Source organism: Amblyraja radiata, chromosome 3, assembly GCF_010909765.2.
Source record: "Amblyraja radiata isolate CabotCenter1 chromosome 3, sAmbRad1.1.pri, whole genome shotgun sequence".
Classification (NCBI taxonomy): domain Eukaryota; kingdom Metazoa; phylum Chordata; class Chondrichthyes; order Rajiformes; family Rajidae; genus Amblyraja; species Amblyraja radiata.
In genome coordinates, this window is record NC_045958.1 from 101,687,397 (window position 1) to 101,707,084 (window position 19,688).

General features: G+C 41.1%; 1 long non-coding RNA gene across 1 annotated transcript; it reads right to left on the minus strand.

Moving 5' to 3' along the window:
- Nucleotides 1-7,529: 7,529 nt before the first annotated feature.
- LOC116970706 lies at nt 7,530-19,321 on the minus strand. Its single transcript, XR_004411279.1, has 3 exons — nt 19,312-19,321; nt 12,642-12,644; nt 7,530-7,642 (listed from the first exon to the last, which is right to left on the minus strand). It is a non-coding gene; the product is annotated as an uncharacterized LOC116970706 (long non-coding RNA).
- Between the last annotated feature and the right edge of the window lie 367 nt (nt 19,322-19,688).

The window sequence follows — 19,688 nt, forward strand, 5'->3', positions numbered from 1 at the left end:
GCTATCCACCATTGTTTTGGTATTGAGTCATTGGGTGACACAGCGGGGAAACAGGCTCTTCGGCCCAACTTGCCCACGCCGACCAACGTGTCCCACCTGCACTAGTCCCACCTGCACAAGTCCCACCTACCTATGTTTACCCCATATCCCGCTAAACCAGTCCTATACATGGACCAGTCCAATTTATTTTTAAACATTGCGATAGTACTTGCCTCAACTACCTCCACTGGCAGCTCATTCCATACACCCACCAACCTCTCTGGGTAAAAAAGTTCCCTCAGTTTACGATGAAACCTTTCCGGTGAGTAACAAGCCTAACAAGATCAGGAGCGATTCTTTAGGATTTGGGAGATAAGATGGTCAGGTGAAAAGTGAAAGTAATAATAATAATAATAATAATAATAATAATAATAATAATAATAATAATAATAATAATAATAATAATAATCATTTTTTATTAGCCAAGTATGTTTTGCAACATACGAGGCGTTTGATTTGCCATACTTTCATACCAATAAAAAGCAACAGAACACACAAAATACATTTTAACATAAACATCCACCACAGTGACTCCTCCACATTCCTCATTGTGATGGAAGGCGAAAAAAGAGTTCAATCTCTTCCCTTCTTTGTTCTCCTGCGGTCGGCGGCCTCGAGCCTTCCGTTGACAGGACGATCTTGGCTCCCGGGTCGGGGCTGGTCAAAACTTTATGCGCTGATTGGAGCTCCCGACATCTACGGTCTTACCTGAGACTGCGAGCTCCTCGATGGTGAAATCCGCAGGCCGTGGTTGGAGCGCCGATCCCAGTTAAGGGATCGCAGGCACCGATGTTAAGTCCAAGTCCCCGTGGTGGGGCTCAACGTCAGTCCCGAGCAAGGCCGCCAGCTGCATGATGTTCTTAAGGGGTTGGACAGGCTAGATGCAGGAAGATTGTTCCCGATGTTGGGGAAGTCCAGAACAAGGGGTCACAGTTTAAGGATAAGGGGGAAATCATTTAGGACCGAGATGAGGAAAACTTTTTTCACACAGAGAGTGGTGAATCTCTGGAATTCTCTCCCGCAGAAGGTAGTTGAGGCCAGTTCATTGGCTATATTTAAGAGGGAGTTAGATGTGGCCCTTGTGGTTAAAGGGATCGGGGGTATGGAGAGAAGGCAGGTACAGGATACTGAGCTGGATGATCAGCCACGATCATATTGAATGGTGGTGCAGGCTCGAAGGGCCGAATGGCCTACTCCTGCACCTATTTTCTATGTTTCTATGTTTCTATGTTAGGATGCGGAGAGACCGGGGATACGATCCGGAAAAACATTGCATCTCAGGCAAGGTAAGAGGTAGAAAAAAAGTTTTCCCTGACTCCCTCCCCCACCCACCACATAAAACAACCCAGAGAACATTAACGCAAATTTTAAAAACACATAAAAAAAATAAAAAGACAGACAGATTGTTGGTGAGGCTGCCATCGTGCGGCGCCCCCTATATATAATAATACAGTTAATAAATGCATATAATAAATAGTTAATAGTTACTAGTTAACAATAATTAATAACTGACAATAATTAATGATTAACTATTAGTTAACACTGACCAATAGTTAGTTAATAAATGAATCATAAATAATACAGTTAGATTTAGCATAGTTATGGAAATGAATAAAAATACAACATATTTTAAATTATGTGAGCCCAGTTTTACTCGACTGTGAACTGACTGAGGAAAATTGGACAAGAGTCAACTCACTGAAGGTAAATCAGCGTCAGATCGACGAGAAAACATGCTCCCTTGAAGAAAAAAGTTGGAGCTGTCGAATCTAGAGCTGTTGGATTAGAAGACAGGCCAAAAAAAGAAAGCTTCTGACAGACAACAAGAGCTTAATACAACAGAAAGTCTGGAAAGGTGCAGAAAATGTAGGCATGGAATTAAAAGGAAAATTGGAATCGCAAAGAGATGGGTCGGATAAATACTTTCAACAAAGAAAACACAGGAATATTTTATCAGTTCATAAAAAGCATGAGTATAATTGTCGGGCTATTTAGTGGCGTAAATTAGTTTAGTTTAGTTTAGAGATACAGCACAGAAATAGGCCCTTCAGCCCACACCGACCAAGGATCCCCATACACTAGCACTATCCTACACACTGGGGACAATTTACAGAAGCCAAATTAACCTACAAACCTGTACGTCTTTGGAGTGTGGAGGAAACCGGAGCACCCGGGGATATCGGCCATGGTCATGGGGAGAACATACAAATTCCACACAGACAGCACCTGTAGTCAGGATCGAGCCCGGGTCCCTTGCGCTGTAGGGCAGCAACTCTACCGCTGCGCCACCATGTTGCTCTAATGATAACCTATGTATGAAGCTGAAGATTGTGTTGGGTTATTAATGAATAAGTTTTCTTTGCAATAGAGACGTTGATTCTGTAGTTTGGGCAAAGGAACATGAACCATTGGATGGCATAAAAATAGCAAGAGGATGTTTTAAGGGATTTAGCATCTCTGAGCATAAATACTCAGTTTAGATGAAATATAACCAAGGCTACATAGAATCTGTTGAGGGTAGGTACTCTAATGATCATTTGTCAATGCTCCCTGGCTGCTGGAACGTCGCCAAATAATTTGATGAAATGCTAAACTTATTATTTAATATGTTCAGGATAAAATGTAAATTACATGCCAATTAAATTAACTTTTTTTTCTTCTTCTTCTTATTGCGTATGGCGTGCACAGCCTAAAGTTGCAGGTCAACTTGTTCTATTTGATCTTGTTGATTGCATTAGTCGAACCAAGGCGGACCATGTGAAGGTTGCAATCTCCCACCCCATTAAATTAACTGCAATGATGAGACAAATGTTAGAATGAATACTAAGGAGCATTAAAAACCATTTGGAAAATTAATGCTCAAGGACTGTTCAAATGAACTTTTTAAGGTAAGAGGCATCACGGTGGCGCAGTGGTAGAGTTGCTGCCTTACAGTGGCAGAGACCCTGGTTCAATCTTGACTACGGGTGCTGTATGTACAGAGTTTATACAATGGTGTCTGTCTTGCGCTTCTTTTGCTTCTTGTGCGTGGTGGTGGAAAGATTGGTGAAAACAGGGCCGTGACGTGAACACTCTTTCCTTGACTCCATGGGGATCGCTGGTTGGCATGGACTTGGTGGGCCAAAGGGCCTGTTTCCAAGTAACATCTCTAAACTAAAATAAACCTGGTCCAAATAATTTGAATTTTCAGAGGAGGTGATAAGGATGGCCAACTAGTGTAATGTGGTTGGCATGGCCTATGTTGTTATTGGTGGCGTTTCTGACAAGATCACATGCGAAAATCTGGTGGAAAAAAAATTAAACACCGACAGAATCCGAGGAAAGGTGAACAGTTAGGTCCAAAATTGACACCATACAGGGAATAATAATTGACACACGTGTTTTTGCATTTGAGAAGGTATGAAGAAGGTATATTCCTTTTCTTTTCTGTTCTGCTTTTTTTTTTTCTTCCTCTTTTTTTTCTATTTCTTTTTGTTTGCTCTTCCTTTCTGGCCTTCTCTTTTTTTCTACATCTTTATGGGCTCTTTCTCTCTATCTATCCACAAACTACTAATTGCTAACTTCTGGGGCCTACACATCACTACTTTCATTAATCTCTTCTTTTTTCTTCTTTTCTTGCATCTATCATTTTTCTATTGTTAAATTTAAAACAAGTTGTACACTAAATGTATTATGTTATATGCAATGGTTTATACGACTGTACAATGCATCTAATAAAAATATTCCAAAAAAAAAAAGTGTAAAGTGAATGTGTTTGGGGAGGTGGAACAGGCAAGAAAACATTCAATAGGAGGATTGACACAAAATGAAACACCAATGAAGGGAGGTGCCCACTTGATAACCACAATGATACACTCGCAACTACACAACTGTTTTTTTATGTGTTTGTTAACATGTAGATAGTTTATTATTGAATATGGAGTTAGTTATTGTCCAGCATAGGTGTGTGTGTGTGTATACGTAGTTAGAAACTGCTTTGGCTTTGGGCTTAGTTTTCTTGGTTGAGCGCTTATCATAGAGTCATAGAGTGATACAGTGTGGAAACAGGCCCTTTGACCCAACTCGCCCACACTGACCAACAATGTCCCATCTACTCTAGTTCCACTTGCCTGCGCTTGGTCTATAACCCTCCAAACCTGTCCGATCCATGTACCTGTCCAACTGTTTCTTAAATGATTGGATAGTCCCAGCCTCAACTACCTCTTCTGGCAGCTTGTTCCATGCACCCCCCACCTTCTGTGTGAAAAAGTTACCTCTCAGATTCCTATTCAATCTTTTCCCAATCACCTTGAATCTATGTCCTCGATTCCCTTACTCTGGCTAAAAGACTGTGCATCTACCCGATCTATTCCTCTCCTGATTTTGTATACACTGTATTATCCTGGTGTTACAGCACAAGTACTTTGTGTTCAAAAGTAGTAATCAAAACGCTATCTATCTCTCCACTGACATGGCCTCCAAAGCCTTCAGTGGCAAAGAATTCAACAGATTCACCACCCACTGACTAAAGAAATTCCTCCTCATCTCCTTCCTTAAAGAACATCCTTTAATTCTGTGGCTATAACCTCTAGTCCAAAAAAAACTATCCTCTCCACATCCACTCTATCCAATCCTTTCACTATTCTGTATGTTTCAATGAGGTCCCCCCTCATTCTTCTAAACTCCAGTGAATATAAGCCTAGTGCCGTCAAACGCTCATCATATGTTAACCTATTTATTCCTGGGATCATACTTGTAAACTCCTCTGGACCCTCTCCAGAGCCAGCACATCCTTCCTCAGAAATGTTGCCCAAAATTGCTCACAATATTCCAAATGCGGCCTGACCAGCGCCTTATAAAGCCTCAGCATCACATCCCTGTTTTTGTATTCAAGCCCTCTAGAATTAAATACAAGCATTGCGTTTGCTTTCTTTACTACTGCTTCAACTTGCAGATTAGCCATTTGGGAATCCTGCACCAGCACTCCCAAGTCCCTTTGCACCTCCAATTTCTGGATTCTCTCCCCATTTAGAAAAGAATCTACGCCTTTATTCCAAAATGCATGACTCCACACTTTGCTACACTATACTCCATCTGACACTTCTCGGCCCACTCTCCCGACCTGTCCAAGTCCTTCTGCAGAGTCCTTGCTTTCTCTACACCATCTGCCCATCGTGTGTCCAATCAAGCCAGATACAAGTCTGTAGAAGGGTCTCGACTCGAAACGTTATCTATTCATTTTCTCCAGTCATCTATTCTTTTCTATTCATGCTGCCTGGCTCACTGAGTTACTCCAGCTTTTTGTGTCTATCGTCAGATACAAAGAAAAATGCCATAGAGTGCGGAACATAGTGTTACAGCATTATAGTGTTACAATTACAGAGAAAGTGTAGATAATGAAAGTTCAAGGGTTACAATGAGGTAGGATGGAAGATTGAGACTACAACTTTAGCTGATGAGAAGACCGTTCAGTAGTCTGATAACAGCAGGGAAGAACCTGTTCCTAAATCTGATGGTCTGTGCTATCAAGCCTTTGTATCTCCTGCCTGAAGGATAAGGGGAGAAGAGGGAATGACTGGGGTGGAAATGGTCCTCCATTATATAGGATGGTCTGCCAAGGCAGCGTGTAGATGGTGTTGATGGGAGAGGGTGGAGGCTGATTTACATGATAGATTCGGCTGCGTCCGCAGCTCTCTGTCATTTCTTGCAGATTTTGATAGACCTGGCGCCAAGCCAAGCTGCGACGCTTTCTCTGCTGTCGGTAAGAGGCATTGGAGATACACCAACATTCCTTCGTCTTCTTAGGAAGTAGAAGCATTGCTGTGTTTCTTTGGGTGTAGTTGGTCCAGGACAAATGATTGGTAATATTAACGCGGAGGAACCTGAAGCTCTTAACCATCTCCCCTTCAGCAACCTTCTTTACCAAGGATTGGACCGTGTTCACCACCTTGTTTTCTTCAGTCAAATTCCTTTTACAAGTTTGGACTCCGGGTGGCGCCAGCACTGGCTACCTCGTCAACAGCCTGCCTCGTCCCTTTCTTCTTTGTTGTTTTTTAGTACGTGTTAAATTTATGAAGGAGTTTAGTGTTCTATAGCTTGTTTTATGTGGGGGGGGGGGGGGGGGGTTATATTTGGGGGAAACAGGAGCTTCAACCGCCCCAAATCGCTGACTGCGGGAGCTTCGATCGCCCCGATTGAGGATGGTTCGACTACCCCGACCGCGGGAGAAAAATGAGGGAAGAAGATTAGACTTTATTGCCTTCCATCACAGTGAGGAATGTGGGGAATCCGCTGTGGTGGATGTTTATGTTAACTTTTATGTAGTTGCGTGTCTTGTTGCTTTTTTTTAGTATGGCTGTATAGTCAAGCCCCTCTCATTGTCAGCAAGATGAAGGACCTGGTTAATGTCTGGAATCAAGGGGCTTTTAATTGTCATATGCACTGGTGATAGAAGCAGAATTAGATCATTTGGCACATCAAGTCTAAACCAATTCAATCATGGCTGATCAATCTTTCCATCTCATCCCCATTCTCCTGCCTTCTCCACATAACCCCTGACACCCGTACTAATCAAGAATGTATCTATCCCTGCCTTAAAAATATCCACTGACTTGGCCTCCACAGCCTAGCAGACTGAGGACAAGAGGATAAATCTTACCTTGCCCTTACTTTGTTGCTGCTTTCCCACTTAACCGAAGCTTGACCTTCATCAAAACCTACTCTTTAACTTCCCAGCAGCTCATCCACCTCAAAGCAGCCCTTATCTAAACAAGTTTTATATTTTAAAACAATAATCCCTGATTTTGACCCCAACTGCTAGGGGTAAGTAGATCTTTAGACTTTAGACTTGAGAATTAAGGGCCTGTCCCACTTTTACAACCTAATTCACGACCTCTGCCGAGTTTGCCCTTGACTCATACTCGCAGCATGGTTGTCACGAGGCCGTAGGAGGTCGTAGGTAGGTCGTAGGAGATCGTAGGTAGGTCGTAGGTAGGTTGTGATGCTAGTCGTAGGTAATTGTGGCATCAAGTAGGTCGGGGTGCTTTTCTAGCCTGGTGAAAAATGCCCACGAGTAAAAAAAGGTTGTGAATCAGGTCGTGAAAGTGGGACAGGCCCTTAACACCATGGAGACAGGCCTTTGGTGACCCAATGGGTCCGCACGGACAAACAACTGCCTTGTACACTAGCACTACGTGCACACAAGGGCAAATTACAGAAGCCAAATAACCTACAAACCTGTACTTCTTCAAAGTGTGGGAGGAAACTGATGCACCCGGCGAAAAGAGTGTCGGAAGGAACTGCAGACGCTGGTTTAAACCAAAGATAGACACAAAATGCTGGAGTAACTCAGCGGGACAGGCAGCATCTCTGGAGAGAAGGAATGGGTGACGTTTGGGACGAGACCTTTCTTCAGACCTGAAACGCCACCCGTTCCTGCTCTCCAGAGATGCTGCCTGTCCCGCTGAGTTACTCCAGCATTTTGTGTCTGGCACCAAGAGAAAACCCACCGAGGTCACGGGGAGAACGAACAAACTCCGTACAGACAGCACCTGTAGTCAGGATCGAACCTGGGTTTCTCCCCCTGTAAGGCAGAAAATCTGCTGCTGCGCAACCGTGCCGCCCTCTGTTCTAGTTAACCTATATGCATGGCACATAATGTTGCTCAAACCAATTAAGTCTCCCCCAAGCAATCCCAGTCTCTCTACTTTATCCTCGTAGCTGAAATGTTGCAGTACTGAGTACATGTTGGCAAATTGCCTCAGTGCTACGATTATAGTCTCACGCGTGCTGTGCTCAGTTCTACTCTAACCTCCCTGATCTTATATTTCACGCAGAAAGGAAAACATTCTCTGTGCATTTTTAACAGCATTCTCCCTCTGATCTATCTGCTACCTGTACAGATCTGTCAGCATGCCCTCCAAAGTCCATTTGTCCCTCCAATGCTACTCAATCCTCTCCTATTGTGTCGGGAGGATGCTGCTTTATACTGATGATAGACATAAAAGACACAAAATGCTGGAGTAAGCAGGTCAGGCAGCATCTCTGGAGAAAAGGAACAGGTGATGTTTCCTCTCACATTCCCCGTCCCTTCTATCTTTCAGTCTGAAGAAGTGTTCCAACCTGACACGTCACCGATTCCTTTTCTCCAGAGATGCGGCCTGACCCGCTGAGTTACTCCAGTACTTTGTGTCTTATATTTGGTCGTTACAATTCCATAAACTGAATCCCCATCTGCCCTTTCAGATCAATGATGCAGAGAATGGTGTCAGAGGTTAGAGGGAGAAGGCAGGAGAATGGGTAAAGTGCCTGTCCCACTTGGGTGACCTAATCCGCGAGTTCTGGCGAGTTAGCCCTTGACTCATACTCGCAGCATGGTCGACACGACGTCGTAGGAGGTCTTCGTAACTCTCCTTCATGCTCGAGAGTGGTCTCCGCGTATTCGAGGCCTCAGCTAGGTCGCGGCGGTTTTTTCAATATGTTAAAAAATGCCCGCGATTGAAAAAAAGGTCGCCATGGAAAAACTCGATACTTTTTTTACTCATAGGTTTAGTCGTAGTAGATCGTAGTAGGTCGGCATGTTAATCGTAGGTAATCGAGGGTATTCGAAGATTTCTAGTCCAAAATAGCCTTCATCATAAGTGAAGGGAGGTTGAAGGGAGGTCGAAGGAGATCGAAGGAGGTCGTCTTCACTCTCCACTATTCGGTGACCAATTTTCCCGAAGTTAGTCGTAGCTAGTCGTAGCTAGTCGAAGCTAGTCTTCAACATATTTGAAGGAGGTCGAAGGAGGTCTTCTACATAGTGGAAGGAGGTCTTCAACATATCATTTTTTCAAACTCTTTTAAACTCGTCAATTAGGTTGCACAAGTGGGACAGCCCCTTTAGGAGGGAGAGATAGATCAGTCATGATTGAATGGCCTAATTCTCCTCCTATCACATGACCTATGACCTTAATTTATTTAATATTATTGGAAACATGCAGTGAAATACCTGGTAGCTGTTTTTTTGGTGCTTGGGACTAAAGTTGATTTTTGGAACAAATTGTAAATGAAAAAAAAAAACATCCAACTGATCGTTACGAATCCTGTTTTTCTAACCTGCAGACAAACGTCTAAATATACCCTGACCTTGTGCAATACTTACAAGGCAGATGACAGACAAAGTTTAGGACACTGTGATTTATGTGGGTAATGAAATGGCATAGTGTCATACAGCACGGAAACAGGCCCTTCAGCCCAACTCATCCATACTGACCAAGATGCCCCATTTAAGCTGGTCCCATTTGCATGAGTTTGGCCCCTAACCCTCTAAACCTTTCCTGTCCACATACATGTCCATGTATTTATTAAATGCTCTTAAAATGCTATTACCTGCCTCCGCTACCTCCTCTGGCAGCTTGTGCCATACACCCACCACCCTATGAGCGGAAAAAAAATACTCCTCAGGTTCCTATTAAATCTTGCTCCTCTCACCTATAAACAGATGTCCTCTTGCTTTTTATACCACTACCGTGTGTAAAATATTCTGCTCATTCACACTATATATTGCCCCTCGTGAGCTTATACCCCTCGATAAGATCAGCCCTTAGCCTCCGGTGCTGCAAGGAATAAAGTCCTAGTATGCCCAACTCTCCCTATACTTCAGCCCCCAAGTACTGGCAACATCCTTGTAGCTCCAACTTTCCAGCTTCATGGGATTATGTATTGATCTGCCATTATTTTTCCATATAAACCATTCCCATATGACTCCAGATTCTGAGGATCAAATGAAAAATATCTTAACATGTGCAAATTGATTACTCAGCAGCTTTACATTTTGGTTGATGAAGACTTTTTGTACAAATTATATCATAATCATTTTAAACCAGACGTCCTGGAACCAGCTGGGCACAAACAGCACTGATTTGAATTTAGAGAACGAGAGGGAAAGAGAGAGAAAGAGTGTCAAGTCAAGTCAAGTCAAGTCACTTTTATTTCTATAGCACATTTAAAAAACAACTCTCGTTGACCAAAGTGCTTTACATCGGTGGAGGTACTAACATTATACAACAGTGGTTCATAGATAAAGAGAAAGAGAGAGAAAGAGAAAGAGAGAAAGAGAGAGAAAAAGAGAAAGAGAGAAAGAGAAAGAGGGAGAAAGAGAGATAAAGAGAAAGAGAGAAATAGAAAGAGAGATAAAGAGAAAAAGATAGAAAGAGGGATAGAAAGAGAGAGGGAAGGTAAGGGAGGGAGGAAGGAAGTGAGTTTAGTGAGAGTTAATAACAGAGAGGTGTAGAAAAAGGGGAAAGAATAAAGAGCAGATAAAGGACAGGGGGTGGGGGAACAAGTGTAGACATAAGGTTTAAGAGTGTGAAAAGGAAGAACAAGAAAGATGAGGATAGATACTGTAAAGGAGAGAAATATTTCCAGCTACACCACAGCTTTGTCTGAAAGCATTTCATACGGCCAAGTATGCTTTGGTCTGCTTTGGAGAGCAGTTACTACTGGGGTAGATGAACCTAATGCCTTCTGAGGCTCTATCATATGTACCTGCTTTGTTGCTTTAAGTCATGCCATTATTCCTTTCCAGTTTATCCATTAATAAAATATTACTTACAAACTGTGAAAGAAAGATCACTGCCAGCATCCTTCTGGAATGAGTAATAACTATTTACATTTGGGGCGACATCTTAGTCTACAATTTACTCTGGCTGAAAGGATTCGTGATTAATTTTAGATGGAAGCTATGTTTAAATGTCCTCAACATGGTGCAACATGGTGCAGGATATTAAATAAATATGATGGAATCACAGTGTATTTCTCTGCCATGTGGCATGAAAAATCACAGACTAATGTTAAAACGAAACTACAGAATATTAAATGGATGAATGTTATCGTAATTGGTATTTTTTTTTTTTTTTATTTTAATTTTATTTTTATTAGAAGTAGACATATTATAAAGTATAGTTGCATATTATAGTAAAAAAAACTTTTCATATACATCAGTCATACATTATTAAAAATTTCAATTGTCGATCACTTCTACTTCTAGTGGGTTTTTTTAATATAGAAAAAGAGAGAAAGAGAGAGAAAAGTTACAAATATCAAAAAAAACAAAAAAGGTGGAATGGATTACTTATAATACGTCATTGGAGATAGGTTCGTAGATTATAAAGTATGACTTTTCATCTAATCCTGAGTTCAAGTTTCAGTTGGGTTTTCGTGCCGGGCCAATCTATCCCGTCAGATAATTAATGAATGGAGCCCATATTTTATCAAAAAGTTCTTGTTTGTCCATTAAGACAAGTCTAATTCTTTCTAGATATAGGGTCTCTGACATTTCCACAATCCACATTTTAATTGTGGGGGTCGTAGGGCCTTTCCAAAATTTTAATATTAATTTTTTCCCGGTTATTATTCTGTAGTCGAGGAAATTTCTTTGGCTTGTTGTGAATGTTAAACTTTGCTCTGATATTCCAAGTATTATTAATTTTGAGTTTGGATCCAGTTTTGTATTAATAACTTCTGAAATTATTTCAAAAATATCAGTCCAGAAATGTTTAATTTTTATACAATTTGCAAACGTATGTGTTAAATTAGCATCTAGATGTAGACATTTATCACAAATAGGAGAGATTTGTGGGAAGATTCTATTTAGTTTTATTTTAGAGTAGTGTAATCTATGTAAGACTTTAAATTGTATTAAAGCATGTCTGGCATTTAACGAACATTGATGTATATGTTGTAAACTTTCGTCCCACAAATCTTTCGTTATAGGATGACCTAATTCATTTTCCCATGTGTGTCTATATGGTTCCGTCGGTGGTACCTCGTTGTTTAGAAGGGTGTTATAAATATAAGCTATTCATTTTTCAGTGTTAGGATGCTTGTTCAAACATTCATCAAGCATTTCTGGTTCCCTAGTCCTGTAGACTTGTGTGTTAGATTTAACATAATCTCTAATTTGTAGATATCTGAAGAAATTATTTGAGTGCAGTCCATGATTCTGTTGTAACTCCTGAAATGAAAGAAAAGTGCCTTTCCCATAAAGATGTCCAATCTTTTTAATTCCATAATTTTTCCATTGTGTGAAAACCTTATCCAAAAAGGATGGTTTGAATAAGGGATTATTTACAATGGGAAGGCATAATGGTATATTATATAGGGACGACAGATGGCACAATGGGCTAAGTGTTCGGCTGGCGACCGGAAGGTAGCCGGTTCGAATCCCGCTTGGAGTGCATACTGTCGTTGTGTCCTTGGGCAAGACACTTCACCCACCTTTGCCTGTGTGTGAATGTGTGTGAATGTGTGTGAGTGATTGGTGGTGGTCGGAGGGGCCGTAGGCGCAGAATGGCAGCCACGCTTCCGTCAGTCTGCCACAAGGCAGCTGTGGCTACAGAAGTAGCTTACCACCACCGAGTGTGACTGAGGAGTGAATGAATAATGCGATGTAAAGCGCCTTGAGTATTAGAAAGGCGCTATATAAATCCCATCCATTATCATTATTATATTATTCAATTTTAAAACTTTTTAAAATTGTTTCCAAATTCGTATTCCACTATGTATTATGGGGTTCTCCTTATAGGTTTTTTTGTGCTGTTTTGTGGTAGCAAATATGATCGGTCCAATTTCAAAAGGTAAACAGTCTTCCTTTTCCATCCTTAACCAATCTGGTTGTTGATCCAGTTCTTCCAGCCAGAAATTCATGTTTTTAATATGGACTGCCCAAAAATAAAACAAGAAATTTGGCAAAGCCAAACCTCCATTTATCTTTGACTTACATAAATGTTTTTTACTTATTCTATGATTCTTATAATCCCAGATAAAACTTGTAACAAGGGAGTCGACTTTTTTGAAAAAAGTTTTTGGGATATATATCGGGATTAATTGAAATAGGTACAGTAGTTGCGGTAAGAAGATCATTTTTATAGCATTAATTCTACCAAGCATTGAAATGGGAAGTGTTTTCCAGTATTGAATATTCTTGTGTAGTTTATTCAGTAAGGGTGGAAAATTTAGTTTAAATAAAGAGGTATATGTCTTAGTTACATAGATTCCTAAGTATTTAAATTTATCTTTAACTATTTTAAAAGGGGATTGTTGTAATGCATGTAGATTGAGTTTTGTTATTGGCATGATTTCACTTTTATTCCAATTAATTCTATATCCTGAGAACTGACCAAATTGAGTTATTAAATTTAATAGATTTGGAATACTAGTTTCTTACTTTGTAATATATATTAGTACATCATCTGCATATAAGGAAATTTTATTCTTTGTTTCTCTAGTGTTATATCCGTATATTCCTGTATGGGTTCTAACGCTTTCTGCTAAGGGTTCGATTGCAAGAGCAAATAATAGTGGGGATAGTGAACATCCTTGTCTACAACCTCTAGAGAGGTTAAATTTAGTTGATAACATTTGGTTTGTTAATATTCTAGCTGTTGGATTAGAGTATAACAATTTAACCCATGTACAGTACTTCTCTCCCAATTGAAATTTTTCCATCATCGAAAATAAATATGGCCATTCAACCTGGTCAAATGCTTTTTCAGCATCTAACGAAATAATTGCTAGATCTGCATTAGGAATTCTATTGGAGTATATAATATTGAATAGTCTTCTCAGATTATAAAATGAATAACGTTTTGGAATAAAACCTGTTTGGTCGGGGTGTATTAATTTGTTAATCACTAAGCTCAATCTATGAGAGAATTTTAGTTAGTATTTTCTGATCAGTATTTAAAAGGGCTATTGCTCTATATGAACCTGGGTCTTCAAGATCCTTATCCGTTTTTGGTATGAGTATGATTGTAGATTCATTTAGAGTTTCTGGGAGTTTCTGTTGAGTGTAAGCATATTTGTACAGTGTCTGTAGGCGTGGAGAAACCAGGTCATAATTTTTTTTATAAAATTCAGAACTTAGACCATCAGGACCTGCAGCCTTTCCATTTTTTAAAGATTTAATTGACCCTTCGATGTCTTTTATCGTAATTTCAGCACCTAGTGATTCTCTCTCTTTCTAATCTAAACCCACAAGCTTACATTTCTGTAGAAATGTTTCCATTCCTGCTGATTGTTCTGTCATTTTAGATGAGTACAATTTTTGATAGTATTGTAAAAATCTATCATTAATATCTTTAGGCAGTGTTAGTGTTTCTCCCTTGTCTGTTCTAATTTTATAAATTGTTTTTTCCCCATCCAGTTTACGAAGTTGTCGCGCTAATAGTTTTTGTGGTTTATCACCAAATTCAAAATTTAATTGTTTTGTATGTTGATAAAGTTTTATAACTTGGTCTGAGTATATCTTGTTCAATTTATATTTCAGTACTGCAATTTTATTGTGTTTTATCATGGATGGTGCTGCTGCATTTTCTATGTCTAATTGCCTTATTTCCATTTCCAATTTCTGTTATTTGGCCCTATTCTCTTTGTTAAGAAATGATTGAGAAGAGATTAATGCTCCTCGCACAAATGCTTTAAATGTTTCCCAAAGAAGGGAAGCAGAGATTTCAGGGCTATCATTAGCCTCAAAAAACATATTAATCTGTTTTACGAGGTATTCATTACATACCTTTTCTTTTAAGATTTGGGGATTAAGTCTCCATTGTGGCTGTGTCTCTACCATTCCGTTTAGTTTAATCATAAATGTTAGTGGAGTATGGTCTGAGATTATGATATTATGATATTGCGAGTTATAGGTAAATGGGATAAGTTTTGAGTCTACTAAAAAATAATCTATCCTTGAGTAGGTTTTATGTACTGGTGAGTAAAATGAATATTCTCAACCCGATGGGTTTTCAATTCTCCAAACATCCTTAATGTTGGTAGTATTAATATATGAGTTTAGAAATTCACTTGATTGGGATTTTAGTTTTCTTTGAGTTGATGATCTATCCTAATAAGCATCCAATGTACAATTTAAGTCTCCACCGATTATTAAGTTTTGTTGTGTACATTCCGGGATATTGTTAAGTATTCTCTTAAAAAACAGGGGGCTATCAAAATTTGGTCCATACACATTAAGGAGAGTCACCTTTTTTGAGTATAACTCCCCTATTATTACAATATATCTGCCTTCAATATCTTCTATCATTGATATATGTTTAAAGGGTATACCTTTACGAATTAATATTGCAACCCCTCTAGATTTATGTGAGAATGAGGAGTGGTACGCTTTAGCAATCCATTTTGTTTTCAATCTATGTTGTGCTTCCTTTTTCAGGTGTGTCTCCTGGAGAAATATTATATCTGTTTTCAATGATTTTAAATGAGCTAACACTTTGCCTCTCTTAATAGGTTCATTAATTCCCTTAACCTTCCAACTGCAGAATTTAATTCCTTCACCCCCAATTTTCCTATTCCCGTCTTGCATCTTGTGATTAGAGTGATTAGAGCAGATGGCTCAGCACCCTCAACCCTACCTTATACTCGAACATCAGGTAGATGAGTTTTAAGTCTCGTCTGTTTTCCATCCGAACATATCTCCCTAAATAAAATATGTAATTCCACTCCAAATACAAAATATAATATATTATAAGGTAGAAGAGGTAATAAAAAATTGTATTAGTAATGTGTAAAAGGTTGAAAAAGAAAAACACTACAGCTAAGATTAGTGCAGTTAGTGATAGCCACCCTAATGTGGCTAAGCATCTAAGGACTTCCGTAGCTTTTGGTAAAAAAAAAATTTACTAGCTCCGTACTTTCCTTAAAAGAAAAGTTTCAAATTCAGTGCAAGTAATTGGTATTTTTAAATGCAATTTATTATAATTGTAATCTTGTTACTATTGTAATGACCAAATTTAAGACAGAGTGCTGGAGTAACTCAGCAGGTCAGGCAGCATCTCTGGAGAACATGGATACGTTTCATAGAGTGCTGGAGTAACTCAGCAGGTCAGGCTGCAACTCTGGAGAACATGGATAGGTGACGTTTCACAGAGTGCTGGAGTAACTCAGCGGGTCAGGCAGCATCTCTGGAGAACATGGATAGGTGACGTTTCACAGAGTGCTGGAGTAACTCAATGGGTCAGGCAGCATCCCTGAAGAGAGGGAATGGATGACGTTTTTGGTAAGGACCCGTCTTCAGATTGATTATGTGGGAATAGGGAGAGGAAAATTGGAAGAGAGGAGATGTTGGACAAAGTAATAGGTGGAGTGTTATGGGCCTGTCCCACTTAGGCGATTTTTTAGGCGACTGCCAGCAAATAGGACAATGGAATTCACCGGTCAGCACCAGCGACAACCTACGTCACCTGGCGACAACCTACTACAGCAACTACGACAACCTACGACAGCCCAAATTGTCGCCACTGTCGCCTAAAATTTTTCAACATGTTGAATATTTTTCGGCAGTCACCTAAAAAAGCACCTAAGTAGGACAGGTCTATAAGGAGGAACAGCAGAGGCTGATTTACACTGAAGAGGTTGGCACAAAATGCTGGAGTAACTCAGCGGGTCAGGCAGCATCTCTGGAGAAAAGGAATTGGTGACGTTTCGGTCGAGACCTTTCTTCGGCAGAGTAGGGCAGACGCCTTGCTGAGGGCCGCTGAAAAGCTGAAGCCAGAGCCTCGGCCGGAGGTGGAGCATTGCGGGCTGACGAAGTTCGAGGCCAATGGCCCCTGGGTCTGCGGAGCCCGCGGCAGGGGCCTGGGTTGGCTCCACGGAGGTGTCCGGCAAGGACCCGGTGACATTGGTGGACAGGTCGGTGTGGCGGTCGATGATGGCGGCGGACAAGGACGGACACATGGAAATGAGGACGCCGCTACCGAGAGATGGAACAAAGGAGGATCTGGCGTGGGGGGACCACCTTGAGGGTGGTGGAAGAACATTGGACAATGGATGTCCCGGAGTGGGGGGCCGCCGTTAGAGAGGAGGGGGTGGCGAACAAACAGGGACCTGGCGTGGGGCTACTTTGTGACTTTGGTGCACTGTAATTGCCCTTTGAGTGGCGATTATTTGCATACCTTGGGTATACAAGCAAAGAATTTCACTGTGACTTGTATTCATTCATAAAGTATTCATTCATTCATTCATTCATTCATTCATTCATTCATTCATTCATTCATTCATTCATTTAGACCAGTCCAAAGAAGGGTTCCGCCCCTAAACGTCACCTGTTCTCCAGGGTTGCTGCTTCACCTGCTGAGTTACACCAATGTATTGTGTCCACAAGTAATAAGTGGATACAACTGAGGCAGGAGGGGAGGGGGGGGGGGGGGGGGGGGGAGTTGATAGGCAGATGTTTGGACAAAGGCCAGTGATGAAAAGACGGATGGTGTACGAAAAAAAGATTTGAAGAGTTCCACTTCCTGTTCCCATACTGACCTTCCTGTCCTGGGCCTGCCCCATTGAAAGAGTGATGCCACATGCAAACTGGAGAAACATCTCCTCATATTTTGCTTGGGTAGCTTACTACCCAGTGTTGTGAACATTGAATTCTCCAGTTTTAGATGAGTGGCCACAAACTGATCTTCAGAATCTGGAGTCGGAATGGGAGCGATGAGGCTGGGAAAATAACAGCAGGTCGATATATAATCGCGTGCAGCTGGGAAATCTGGAGAGAGTGCAGAGAAGATTTACGATGATGTTGCCAGGACTTGAAGGGCTGAACTACAGGGAGAGGCTAGGACTTTATTCCTTGGAGCACAGAAGGCTGAGGGACGAACATAGAGGTGTAGAGATCATCCCTGCCCACCTAACCCTCTCCCCTCTCTCCTGAGCACACACCTGGGACTAGCATCTATTTCTCCACTCCCCCTCCCCCTCCACCTACATTCCTTCCTCTGGCTTCACAATTCAAAACTCTTCAATCCTTTTGTCTCATACCTATCTTTTCATTTCTGGCCTTTGTCCAACCATCTTCCCTATCACCCCCCCCTCTTTCCCCCCCAAACTAGTATCCACCTATTACTTGCCAGGCTTAGTCCTGCCCCTTCCATTTACCAGCAAGCCCCAAATCAGACCCAAAGAAGGTTCCAAACCCAAAACATCACCTATGTATGTTCTCCATAGAAGCTGCCTGGTCCACTGGTCCACTGAGATATTCCAGCACTTTGTATATTTAAAAAAAAAACAAGCACCTGCAGTTCCTTGTTTCTACATTTAATTGTAGTGCTAAATATTCTTGATATTGCAGATATACCAGAACTGTATTATCTTATCTAATATCCATAACTTAAAAAACATTTTCTTTAGGGGTACTGCATGGAAACAGGGCCTTTGGCCCACCGAGTCCACACCAACTAGTTATCACTCCGTACACTAGCACTATCCTACACACTAGGGACAATTTACAATTTTACAGAAGGCAATTAACCTACAAACTGGTACGTATTTGGAGTGTGGGTGGAAACAGGAGCACCCGGAGAAAACCCACGCCTTCGCAGGAAGAACATACAAATCCCGCACAGACAACGCCCGTAATTGGAATCAAACCTGGGTTTCATGCGCTGTAAGGCAGCAACTCTACCGCTACACCACTGTGCCTATTTGTATATATGCGCTTATTTAAATGCACCGCAAGAGAATAGAACAAAAATAGCTGGACGGGGAACACCAGGAGGTTGACTTGATTTATATGATTTCTCTTTTGTAGCTTTGGTGTCATTCCATTGTTAATATGAACTCTCTCTTAAATCATTCCATCTCCTGAAACTCGATAGAAATGTATTCTCACTCAATGTTTTGTTTAGTTTAGTTTTAGAGATACAGCGTGGAAACAGGCCATTTAGCCCACTGACCGACCAGCGATCCCCGCACATTAACACTATCCTACACACACTAGGGATAATTCATAATTACGCCAAGCCAATCAACCTACAAACCTGTACATCTTTGGAGTGTGGGAGGAAAGCAAAGGTGCCGGAGAAAACCCACGCGATCACGGGGAGAACGTACAAACTCCGTACAGATAGCACCCATAGTCGGGATTGAACCCTGGTCTCTAGCGCTGTAAGGCAGCATCTCTACCGTTGCCACCCATGTTACGCCCACAAAATGTATTGAATTTAATTTGGAGTCCAAAGAGTCACACAGCCAAGAAACAGGTCTTTTGGCCTAACTCATCCATGTTGACCAAGATGCCCCATTTGCTTGTATTTGGCCCATTTCTTAACCATATAACCATATATAACTATATAACAATTACAGCACGGAAACAGGCCATCTCGGCCCTACAAGTCTGTGCCGAACAATTATTTTCCCTTAGTCCCACCTGCCTGCACTCATACCATAACCCTCCATTCCCTTCTCATCCATATGCCTATCCAATTTATTTTTAAATGATACCAACGAACCTGCCTCCACCACTTCCACTGGAAGCTCATTCCACACCGCTACCACTCTCTGAGTAAAGAAGTTCCCTCTCATGTTACCCCTAAACTTCTGTCCCTTAATTCTGAAGTCATGTCCTCTTGTTTGAATCTTCCCTATTCTCAAAGGGAAAAGCTTGTCCACATCAACTCTGTCTATCCCTCTCATCATTTTAAAGACCTCTATCAAGTCCCCCCTTAACCTTCTGCGTTCCATAGAATAAAGACCTAACTTATTCAACCTTTCTCTGTAACTTAGTTGTTGAAACCCAGGCAACATTCTAGTAAATCTCCTCTGTACTCTCTATTTTGTTGACATCCATCCTATAATTGGGCGACCAAAATTGTACACCATACTCCAGATTTGGTCTCACCAATGCC